This window comes from Mustela putorius, unplaced genomic scaffold (genome assembly GCF_011764305.1).
Source record: "Mustela putorius furo isolate JIRA1106 unplaced genomic scaffold, ASM1176430v1.1 tig00000127_pilon_pilon_pilon, whole genome shotgun sequence".
NCBI lineage: Eukaryota > Metazoa > Chordata > Mammalia > Carnivora > Mustelidae > Mustela > Mustela putorius.
The window spans coordinates 804,717-817,369 of record NW_025421288.1 but is presented as its reverse complement, the minus strand read 5'-3'; the positions used below and the strand labels follow the sequence as shown (position 1 = coordinate 817,369).

Sequence of the window (12,653 nt, the reverse complement as noted above, 5' to 3'; positions counted from 1 at the left end):
GGAATTGTAATCCCTATTAACTTCTCCAATGTCACACAGTTTTGAGTGATAAAACTAGGATCAGAATCCAACTTGGCTTTATCTCAAAGTAATCTACATTTACATAATAAAGAAAAGTCATACAATTGCAAAGCCTGGTCTCTGCCATTTTTTGTTTGTCTTAACTTGTGTAGGCATATCCACAATTTGAAGGAACACATTTTACTCATTCGCAGGGACCTGGGATCTTTATATCATCCAGTTTGACAAGAGAGGGCAAAAAAACTGCATTATTACTTGAGGATGTATTAATTTCAATCGACTCTCCAGCTATTTACCCCATGGAGCCTTCCAGTTACTCAGAAGGTTGCTTTTATTTACATTGTATATTACTTCCTAGGAATTCCAGGGTCTGCAAAGAAAAACAAAAAATTGGCACATTAGGATAATTTATCAAAAAGACAAGTAAACCCCATACTTACACAAGAAGGGAACAGCTAGTCATTTCCCAGGGAGATTTCTTTCAAGTAATTTCTTTCCTACTAATTTATAAATAGGAAAGTATCATTCAACACTTTAGTCATCTTTTTTCTGTCCTGTTGGCTTGCTCAGATTAGCTGATTTGAGATTTTTAAAAGACATTCTTGTGCTTTTCATTAGGTAATGCTTTAAGCCTAACAGAAACCTCCTAAAAAATGAGTATCAGTTGTTAGGAGCATAGTATCTTCTTCCCAACACAACCAAAGACCACTGGACATTTTATCCCTTCTAACCACATTCCTCATTAACTCCTAGAATTGGAAAGTGTCCAAGACTGATTCTTACTTAATTAAATTCACTGGAAATTTCCATTAAAAACTTTTAAAAATATCTCTAGAAAGATACTGTTAGGCCAGGTGCCTGGGTGGCTCAGTTGGTTAAGTGTCTACCTTGGGCTTAGATTATGATCTCAGGGTCCTGGAGAGCTGGCATCCTGCTCCCTGCTCAGGGAGAAGCCTGCTTCTCCCTCTCTCACTCTCCCTGCTTGTGTTCCCTCTCTCACTATGTCTCTCTCTGCCAAATAAATGAATAAAATCTTGGAGGGGGGGGGGAGAGAAAAAACAGATACTATTGTAAGGGCCTGCCCCTCTCAGAGGAACTTGCTTGTGGACCCCGGATGTAGGGGCGGGCCAGGCAGGGTGGAGACGTCCAATCGGTGGGACGCGTGTATATCCACTGGGGTGAATTAAGATTCGATTGGCCACCTGTGTAGGGGCGGGGCTCAACCAACCCCGTAAAGGTTGGTGTGCGAGGCTATCAGGGGTAAGAAGCAGGAGAGCTGTCCGAGGAAGAAGAGGGTGGAAGCAGGGGAGCTGAAGAGTCCTCGGGAGCTGGGAGCTGAAGAGTCGGTGGGAGCAGAAAAGGCTGTAACAGCTCTTGTAAGAGTTTATAATCACCACCAGAGGTCCCACCTCCTGCAGCCTCCAGCCACCTGCAACCCCGAGCCACCTGCGGTCCCGCCTCCAGCGGCCCTGAGCCGCCTACAGCCTCCAGCCGCCTGCGGTCCTGCCTCCAGCGGCCCTAAGCTGTCTGTGGCCTGGCCTCAGCGGTCCCGATGCCTGCAGCCCTGAGACGCCAGCGGTACCCAGCGGTACAGACGCCAGCGGTCCCAACACGCCAGTGGTCCCGACACCAGCGGCCTGGAGACGCCAGCAGCCCCTAGCCACCAGCAGCCTCACCATGAAATGCCTCGTCACCCTGAGCCGCAGCCTTGCCAGAGCTGCATCGTTCTGGGGAGTGGCTTGATCTGGGAAGAGGCCCCCTCGGTGAGGGGTCCAGAGTGGCCTCTTTTTGGGAGCAGCCTTGTCTGGGGTGCAGCCTCATCAGTGAGCGGCCTCATCTGCAGCGGTGGCCTTCTCTGGGGGGCAGCCTTGTCAGAGTGGCATCGTGGGGAGCAGAGTCTGTGTCATCAGGGTTGTCCTCCTTGTCATTGTCGCTGTCATTGTTGCCTCGTCATCGTCGGGAGCAGCCTCGTCCTGGGAGTGGCCTTGTCCAGAGTGGCCTCTTCTTGGGAGCGGCTTCGACCGGCGAGCGGCCTCATCTGTGGAGCAGCCTTGCCTAGAGCAGCCTTGTCCGGAGCAGCCTTCTTGGGAGTGACCTTGTCGGGATCATCGTCTTCGCCTTTTCGTAAGAGACAGCCCTGACCAGTCAGTTGGATTCTTGATGCTTGGCACAAAATAAAGCTTTGCTTGACCTTCGCTTTGTATCAGTCTTGTTCCTTTGATCACCGACCCTAACACTATAAGGCCAAATCACATGATTAGGATCAGAAAGAGGTAACATAAACAAACAAACAAAAAACATACCTTTAGAACCATGGTAAAACTACTACCAAGTCAAGAACAAAATTTCAGCCCAGCCATTTTGTGTTAGGGAAGATTAATTCATCATGGATTTCCCTTCTTATCATAGCAAGTTTTTCTTTCCTTTTATTTAATAGTCAATTTTAGTGTGGTTAGGCATTTTATTTACTCACAGATTTAGGCATAAAGACTATTGTTAAATTAATAATTTATTTAATTTGGAGTTCCTATTTACTGCCAGGAAACATGCTGTAAAGACATAGCAACTAAGGAAATAGAGGAAAAAATTATATAAATGGTCCTTCTACATGGACCTTATATTCTCATAAGAGAGTCAGACAGTAAATAAGGAGACAATTTACTAAACTAAGTATAGTCTTCATCAAGGCTAATAAGCAAACAGGGAACTCATGGAGATTTCTACTATGGAGAAGTTGATCAGGAAAGGCCTTCCTTTGAAGGGAATGTTAAAGCTGCAATGCAAAGGATATATCTCCAAATTCTACTCCTGAAACTAATACTATATGATCAGAAACACTGCTATAGGTAGTAAAGTTAACTAAACATCCTAAGTAATTTGTTCTCATTTCACTGATGGCATGACCTATTTGTACAACAGGCTAAGTTTTCACAGGAATTTTTAGCCCATTGCTATGTGAAAAGGAGGTGGGAGCTGGGCTCACTTATCTTGTGCCCAATTATAGTGGGAAAGCTTTCAACCTTTCCCTGTTGAGTATGATGTTAGCTACAGATATGCCATATATGGCCTTTATATGTTGAAGTAAATTCATTCTATTCCCAGCTTGTTAATATGGGTTTTTTAATTTCTCTCTGTAAATGATTTTTATTTTACATTTTAGTATGTTTACAGAGCATCTAATTTCTTGTTCTACTGGCAAAAGTATATAGAATTTAAATTATTTTTGAAATTCTTTCAAAGTTTAAATTTATTCTTAAGATAAAAAATATTTTATTTTGACTTAATTTACCTCTTCTCCTGTGGACTCCATTTCCTTATGTAAATCGGTTTCTTTTTATTTCTTTTTTCCTTTATTTCCCTTTTAAGTTTTTAATTTAAATTCTAGTTAGTTAACATATAGTGTAGTATTAGTTTCAGGAGTACAATTTAATGATTCATCACTTACATATAACACCCAGTGCTCATCACAAGAAATGCCCACCTTAATACTAGTCACCACCCATCTAACCCATCCTCCACCCTCCTCCCCTTCACAACCCTCAGTTTGTCTCTATAGTTAAGAGTCTCTTATGGTTTGCCTCCCTTTCTTATGTCTCCCCTTCCCTTATGCTCACCTGCTTTGTTTCTTAAAATCCACATATGAGTGGAATCATATGGTATTTATCTTTCTCTGACTGACTTATTTCCTTTAGAATAATGCACTCTAGATCCAACCACCTCACTGCAAATGGCAGAACTTCATTCTTTTTGGTGGCTGAGTAATATTTCAGAGTGTGTGTGTGTGTGTGTGTGTGTGTACCCACACCATATCTATTTTATCCACTCATTAATCAATGAATATTTGTGCTCATTCCATAATTTGGCTACTGTTGATAATGCTGCTATAAACATCAGAATGGATGTGTGCCTTCAAGTCAGTGTTTTTCTGTCCTTTGGGTAAATACCTAGTAGAGCAATTGCTGTATCATAAGATAGTTCCATTTTAAGTTTCTGAGAAGACTTCATACTGTTTTCCAGAGTGACTGTACCACTTTGTGTTTCACCAACACTGTAAGAGGGTTCTTTTCTCCCATCCTCACCAACACCTGTGTTTCTTGTGTTGTTCATTTTAGCCATTCTGACAAATGTGAGGTGGTTTTTCATCATGGTTTTGAATTGTATTTCCCTAACGATGAGAGCTGTTGAGCATCTTTTCATATGTCTGTTAGACATCTGGATGTCTTCTCAGCATTTCTTGACTGGATTATTTTGTGTGTGCTCAATTTGATAACTTCTTTATATATTTTCAACACTAACCCTTTCTCAAATATGTTACATACAAATATTGTTTCCCATTCCAGAGGTTGCTTTTTAAATTATTTCCTTTGCTTGCAGACACTTTTTGGTGAAGTCCTAAGAGTTCATTTTTGCTTTTGTTTCCTTTGCCTCTTGACATGTGTCTAGTAAGAAGTTACTGCATCAGAGGCCAAGGATAATGAGCAATGGTCATTGCTGCCCATGTTTCCCTCTGGATTTTGATGGATTCCTGCCTCAAGTTTAGGTCTTTCATCCATTTTGAGTTTATTTTTGTGTATGGTATAAGAAAGTTTCATTCTTCTGCACGTGGCTGTCTAATTTTCCCAACAACATTTCTTGAAAGACTGTCTTTTTTCCCTTGGATATACTTCCCTGCTTTGTTCAAGATTAGTTGACCTAGAATTGAGGTACATTTCCGGATTCTCTATTCTGTTTCATTGATCTGCTTGTGTGTTTTTATACAAGTACCAAACTGTCTTGATGATTATAGCTTTTTAATACAGCTTGAAGTCTGGAATTTGATGCTTCCAGTTTTGGTTTTCTTTTTCTTTTTTTTTTTTTTTGTTTTTCTTTTTTTCTTTTCTTTTTTTTAAGATTTTTTATTTCTTTACTTGACAGAGAGAGAGAGAGCACAAACAGGGAGAGTGGCCGAGGGAGAGGGAGAAGCAGGCTCTCTTGGTATTCTTTTTCAACATTACTTTGGCTATTGGGGGTATGAACCCACTGTTGACACCAACAAAGAGACCAAGAGGGAGCACCTGGGTGGCTCAGTGGGTTAAAGCCTCTGCCTTCAGCTCAGGTCATGATCCCAGGGTCCTGGGATCGAGCCCCACATCGGGCTCTCTGCTCAGCAGGCAGCCTGCTTCCCCCTCTCTCTCTGCCTGCCTCTCTGCCTACCTGTGATCTCCGTCTGTCAAATAAATAAATAAATAAATAAATAAATAAAAATCTTTTTTTTTAAAAAAGAGAGAGACCAAGAGAATGATTGTCCATGTAGATGAGTTTCAGGCAAAGGTTTATGTCATGCATGAGTGGTCTATGACAGTGGAGCCACACACAGGCAGCCACACTGTGAAGAGAACCTGAATGGTTGCAAGGGCAAAGCCTCCAGCCCATGCCAACTGAAAGAGGAAGCCTTATCCCCATCACTTGTGATAATTTCAGAATACAGAGGTTTGCACATGGCCACATGGATACTCAGCAAAGACGTCAGCCACACACTTCCTGAAAGAGATGGTTTTCCTTAAAGCAAAAGTGCAAAGCAGCATTTCAGGGGCCATGAATGGACAACAGCAGATACCTAGAAGGCATAACTCACACAGGCAGAAACAGAAGCAGTACCCAAGGTCATGAAAGATAACTTGTTGATGAAAAAACCTACTCATGGATAGCAGTTCTCAGTACTAGAAAGCTATAAACTCTTCCTAAATTAATCTTCTTAAATTGAATCTTCTTAAAAATAAAACTGTTTTGTATCTAAACTATTTTAAACTTAAATTTTAATTATTTTATTTAAACTTATTTTAATTTGTCAATTTATTTTAATGTTAAAATTATTTATCTTACTTATTTCAATATAAAATCATTTTTTTATTTTAAACTTCTCTTTGAAATGTAAATACACAAGAATAGGCATAAATCTGAATAAAAAATGAGGTATAACATACAAAATATGTTACATATGAAAGCAATTTTATTGTGTACCAAATGGGAATGAATAGAGATCAACGAAACAGAATTAAATCTTAAATGGGATCCAAGTGTATATGGAGCTTTAGATATAATAGGACTTCAAGTCAATGGCAAAAAGAAAACTATGAAACTATTTTAAAAAACCCTGAAATTTAGAAAACCAACTAAAAAATCCATACCTCTTTAATGCCTATATAAAAATAAATTCTAGATGGATCAAAAGTTTTAATGTAATTATGCAGGCTCAACAATGCTTTAAAATTAAGAGCTAAAAAAGCAGTTGAAGAATATTTTGGTATGATATGAATGAAATGGGGAAAGTCTTTTTAAGCAAGATATATAAGCCAAAAATAACTTAATATTAAATTAATAAGGACATTACTTACATTCTAAAAGCATTCTATAATGTATACAAGTATTAAAACACATCACAGGTTCAATTACTTGAAAAATATCAATTACTTATACAACAGTAGAAGAGATCATTTCCTCAGTAAAAGACAGCACTCACTAATATCAGTATGAAAAAGATCAACAATTACACAAAACAGATTTTAAAAAAAACAGATGATTCATTAAACACATGAAAAGATACCCAAACTCAATAATATGAGAAAGATTGTAAGTTTTCTGGTTGCCTTATACCATAAGTATGTATCTGGGAGTGGTTGTGGAGAATATGGACAGAAGTACTTTCACAGACTGAGCAGCAGGGTAGCTATTAGTACAATCTCAAGGACAACAGTTTAGCAATAACTATGAAATTCAACATTTAGCTATCTGAACATTGACTCAAATACATTCCTAAAAAGTCCTCTCCTACAAACTCATATTGCTCATATTCACAAACACACAATTATAAAAATCTTCATTACAGAAAAAAGTAATAACATGAACAGGAATGGAGATATTTTTTTAGTATATATTTACAAGTGAGTAACAAGGAGTATAAGAAAAATGAAGAGATCTATATAGACTAGTATGGCATATCTTCAAGATGTTACAAAAGATTTCACATTTATGTGGAATTTAATCATCTCACCAAAACAAACAAAAAACAAAAACAGACTCATAAATACAGAGAACAAATGCCTGCTGCCAAAGGGAAGGGAGAGGAGGGATTTGGGAAGTAGGTGAAGGGGCTGAAAGGTACAATATCTGGGGAATAAAATAAATAACTCACAAGCATGAAAAGTACAGCCTAGTGGATATAACCAATAATGTTGTAGCGACTTTGGCTGATAACAGATGGTAACAGATGGAAGCTACGCTTTTCATGATCAGCATTCTGTAATGTACTTTTTGTTTTATTGCATCCCAGGTTTCTTTAAGAACAAAGTGATGAGTGATGCAGGGATTAAAAAAAAAAAAAAAAGCATCCTTGAACTTTGACTTCCCTCCAAATAGACCTCTCAAACTTCCTGCCCCCACATCTTTTGTGTTCCCAAATCCTTTCTCAGTGAATGAAGAACTTGATCCCAAAGACCTGAGACAAACCCCAGGTACTTGTTCCCTAGCTCTCCCCTCTCCTCTGCCCCCCCCAATCCTGGGAAGGGCACCTCAGTTTGAAAGCATGGGAGAGCCCAGAGTGGTGACAGATACTGAGGGAAAGGCTCCACCCTCAGGGAAACAAATCGAGGAGTATAGGGTAGTGAAGTGGGGGTCCCATGGCCTGGGGTACCTAGCCGGGCCCTGGTGCTGAAAGAAAGGATACGGGTACCCCTGAAAAAAGAGACCCAGCACCCTCAAAATCCTATCCTGGCCAGTAGTCCCTACTGAAGACCATTGCAGATGTATACTCAGACCACATGCTTCTCACGCCCCAGCTTCTGGGCAATGGGGCTGATCTGCACCTGGGTGGGTTTCAGGCACTACAGGAACATGTTCTCCAGGTTACCTCATATGGTGCTCCAGACTTGTTCACTTGTGCTTTCATTCCTACACAGGGGTCCCTGCTTTGTATATCTCCTGCAGATTTTTGTTGTTGTCAGCTTCCACCACCCACTTCTACAGCAGGGGCCACAGCGTACATGTGTTGTAGAAACTGAGCTGCTGAGGCTCAAAGGGTCAGATAAGATTATTTGGCGAAACACTTTCCCAAAAGAATCTTCAGGGTGAGCCCCACATGGGCCTGAGTATATATCCTAGAGTGATCCTCTTCTGCCTCAAGGGCTTGGCAAATTGTTTCACGTCTTTCAGCAGAACTTTGATGTCCTGGGACTCTGCAGGATTTAGCTCCAGCTTTTCCTCTGCTCAGGGAAAGAATCCTTGGAGCTGGCTTTCCACTTCAGCTCCTAGCTTGCCCTCCGCCTGAGAGGTCTCCAGGCTGCCTTGAAGCACCCACTCCACCTTAACCTCATGGCCACAGAATGCTGTCCTTCTGCAGAACTCATATGGCAGGGAGGCATAGGGGAACCCCCCAAAATTCCACATCTGACCTAAACCCTGATTCTATTCCTGACCCACCAGGAGGGTAACAGATGGTCAGCCAGGTGAGAGGGTCAACCCAGTAGGACTTTAGCGCTCCTGGCCCATCCAGTCCACTCCCATCCCCTTGTGGATACAAGAATGCCAAGTCATTCCCCTGCCATGGGGAACAGAAGGAGCCCAAACCAAGGGGTCTGGAAAAATGAGGGCTCTCCAAGAGACTGTTCAACACCTCTCTCCCTCCCTCATCCCACACACTATCATAATGTACATAACTGTTGAATCACGATGGTATAAACCTGAAACCAGTATAATATTGTATGTCAGCTATATTTCAATTAAACATAAATCAATAGGGATCAATAGGGGTGCTTGGGTGGCTCACTGGGTTAAGCCTCTGCCTTCCACTCAGGTCATGATCTCAGGGTCCTGGGATCTAGCCCTGTATCAGGCTCTCTCTCACCTGGGAGCTTGCTTCCCCCTCTCTATCTCTGCCTGCCTCTCTGCCTACTTGTGATCTCTGTCTGCCAAATAAACAAATAAAATCTTTAAATAAATCAATTAACAAAGCTATTATAAATTAAAATTTTATAAATTTTATTTCTAGAATTTACAAATATTTATTAATAAATATTAAAATAATAAATTTATAATTTATTATAAATTAATAATATAATAATAAAAATAATAAAATTATTTTTATTTATAAAATTTTATAGATTTATAAAAATTTCTATAGGAAAGCATTTACATACACATTGAAAGACTCACGCATAAATATTTAAATTTACACTTGCATTTGTAAAGATTACCTGATGAGTTTAAAGATACAGATCAAGCAACTGCCTCTGGAGAAGAGAATTGGAAACAATGCTGAGAGTAAAACAGAACTTAATCTTACACTGTATCTCTTTTTGTAAGGCTTTCAATATTATTATTTTTATCTATTTTTGGCTATTACACTTCAATTTTTCTTATGTAAACTAAAAGTATTAATCTAAATATTTTTATGTAAAGCAACCAAAAATTAATAAGGAAAACTCTACATAGCATTATTTCAAATAATATAAAAAGGATAAACTTAACTGATTGAATCTAAAAAAAAAATACTGTGTCAGAAAAAATGTTTTTAAAAAATTTTTAAATAACCAAAAATTAGTGTAATCATATAAAAATGTCCTCAGTGATTCATTACCTAGTATGAATTCCTTGCTATAGAGGCATCACACATTTCTAATTAGAGATTGACAAGGTGTTATGGACCTTACATTCTAGCCTCAAGGGAAATTTTTCACTTTAATAATAATTTACTTAAAATTCTTACAATAAAGGAAGTAAAAATCAAACTTAAGAGGACTTCTACAGTCCAAAGATATAGATCCTAAAGGCAAATAATTCTCTTCATGGTGAATGATACATTTATCTACTCAAAGATATAATATTTCTTCCCCAGAGCTTCTTCATGGCATTTGTCATCTCGGAATTTCTCAGAGTGTAGATCAGTGGGTTCAGCATGGGGGTTATGACTGTATAAAACACACTCAATGATTTGTCAATGGGGAAGGTCTTAGCAGGTCTTGCATACATGAAAATACAAGGAACAAAGAAGAAGACCACCACAGTGATGTGAGAACCACAGGTCTGGAGGGCTTTCCGCCTCCCTTCTGAACTAAGGTTCTTTAGAGAGTGCAAGATGACACCATAAGAGATGAGCAAGAGCACAAACACAATACTGCATATCAGCCCTCCATTGGCCACCACTAACAGGCCAATGACATATGTGTCAGTACAGACAAGTTTCAATAAGGGATACATGTCACACAAAAAATGATCAATGACATTGGGGCCACAAAATGGGAGCCTATAAATAGTGCTAACTTGAATTACTGAATGCAGAAAACCTCCAACCCAGGACACTACCAGCAGCACAACACACACCCACTGCTTCATGATCACCAAGTAATGCAAGGGCTTGCAGATGGCCACATAGCGGTCATAGGCCATTGCCAACAGAAGAAAGACCTCTGATCCACCAAAGAAGTGTTCTGTTAATAGCTGAGTCATACAAGCATGGAAGGATATTGTATTTTCTGCAAACAATAAGTCTGAAATCAATCTGGGAGAAATAGAAGATGAATAAATGACATCCATAAATGATAAGCTAGCAAGAAAAAAGTACATAGGTGAGTCCAGGGACTTACTAACAGTTACAGTCACCACAATGAGCAGGTTTCCCACCACAGTCAAAATATAAAAGACTAAGAACATAACAAAAAGGATCTTTTGTTCCTTTGGATCCTGGGTGAGGCCCTAGAGGACAAAGTAAGTTACATTGCTATTTGGTTCCATCTATCTGCATTAGGAACTGACTTCTTTTATTAGAAGCAAGTGATCTACAAAAGAAAGGGGAAAATTTTAAATGCATTATAAGATTACTCTTTTTTGACTCATTCAATTAAAAGATTGTGGCAGAAGTACCTGTTTATGTCACATGTGTCATAGACATTGTGATTTCCAAGTTGAATAAGCCATGGTTTTCAACACTCAGTGATAACATACGTAATACTCACCAATGTAATAAGTGATACTATAAAAATAGTTGCACAGTGTGAAGGTCATAAGCAAACAGCAGTCAGAGAAGGCTTCCCAGAGGAAGCAACGCTTTAACTGAGTAGCAAAGGAAAACTGAAAGGACAAGAAAAGAAGGCAAGGGAATTCCATGCAAAGATACACAGCTTATAAAGTCATAAAACTAAATACTTGAGGCCCCTTTAAGGTAACTGACATATTTGAAGTGAGTGGATCAAACTAGGAATGGAAGTTTGTGGCCCTGGATTGCATCTTTCCTGAGACTTCTTTCAGGAAGAAGTCCTGAAATTATACACATATTATATACATATTATATATTATACACATATCATTATATTATATATTATACACATATTATTATACACATATTATATATAAAAATACATATTATCTATCTATATAGATATAGATATAGATATAGATATAGATATAGATATAGATATCTCCAGAGTTGGAGACTATATATAGTCTCCAACTTTGAACATTTCCACTTGGATATTAATTCAGTACTTTTAAAACCAAATTTTTAGTTTTCATCAATAAACGTATTGTGTTTCCCATCTAATTAAATGTTACCACCTCCCATATCATTGCTCAGACAAGAAATATCGCCATGTCCTTCATGCCATTCTTGCTCTTGTATCGCTTACTGATACCTTTAATAAATCTTATTCACCCCCTCTAAAATAGATCACTTACTTGATCATTCCCCTCCCCGCACCACTTCTGGTCCACTGCACTAGCCTCCCACAACATCCCTCCCCTTTCATTCTGGCTTCCATCAGTTTGTGGCCCTGATGCAGTCCAAATGATCCTTTTTAAATCTGATTCTGATCTGATAATGCCACTGCTCACAACAACTATAGGGGATTTCACTCACAGGCTCACAACTTAAGGAATCACATTTCTATTATAGTAACAGGAACTATAATCCTCATTTATAGTTGAAAAACAGAGGCTTAAAACATCTAATTAATTTTTCCAAAGTCATTCATTTTTAAGTGATAAAGCTAGAATTGCAATCCAAGTTTGCTTTATCTAAAGTAATCTTTTACGGAATAAATATACTCACACAATTGCAATGCCTGGTTTCCACTATTTACTGTTATTCTTACCTTAGGTAGGAAAGTCCACAATCTGAAGGAACACTTTTTACTCATTCACAGGAATATGGAATTCTTCTATCATCCAGTCTGACAAGAAAAGGTAAAAAGTTGCATTATTACTTGAGGACATATTTTATTTCATTCAACTGTCTGTTCGTTCTCTCCGTGGGGTCTTCTGGTTATTCAGAAGTTTGCTTTTATTTGTACTGTAAAATACTTCCTAGGAAATCCAGGATCCACACAGAAATCAAAAATTTAGCAAATTAGAAGAATTTACCAAAAATACAAGGAATTCCTATTCTGAGATAAGGAGATAGCAACCAGACATTCCCAAGGGAGTCTTTTCTCAAGTAACTTCTCTCCTACTAATGTCTAAATGGAAAAATACCATTCAGCTCTTTAGTCAACTTCATTCTGTCCTGTCAGTTTGCTCAGATTAGCTGACTTGATATTTTAAGAGACATTCTGTGCTTTTCTTTAGGTAATGCTGTAAGCCTAACAGAACCCCCCTAAAAAATATAT

The 12,653-nt window shown here is 38.7% G+C and overlaps 2 pseudogenes; both read right to left on the bottom strand.

Annotated features, from left to right (window-relative positions):
* Window positions 1–7,569: 7,569 nt before the first annotated feature.
* LOC101686109 lies at window positions 7,570–8,709 on the bottom strand (annotated as a pseudogene).
* Window positions 8,710–9,855: 1,146 nt separating this feature from the next.
* Window positions 9,856–10,785, bottom strand: LOC101684063 (annotated as a pseudogene).
* Window positions 10,786–12,653: the final 1,868 nt, after the last annotated feature.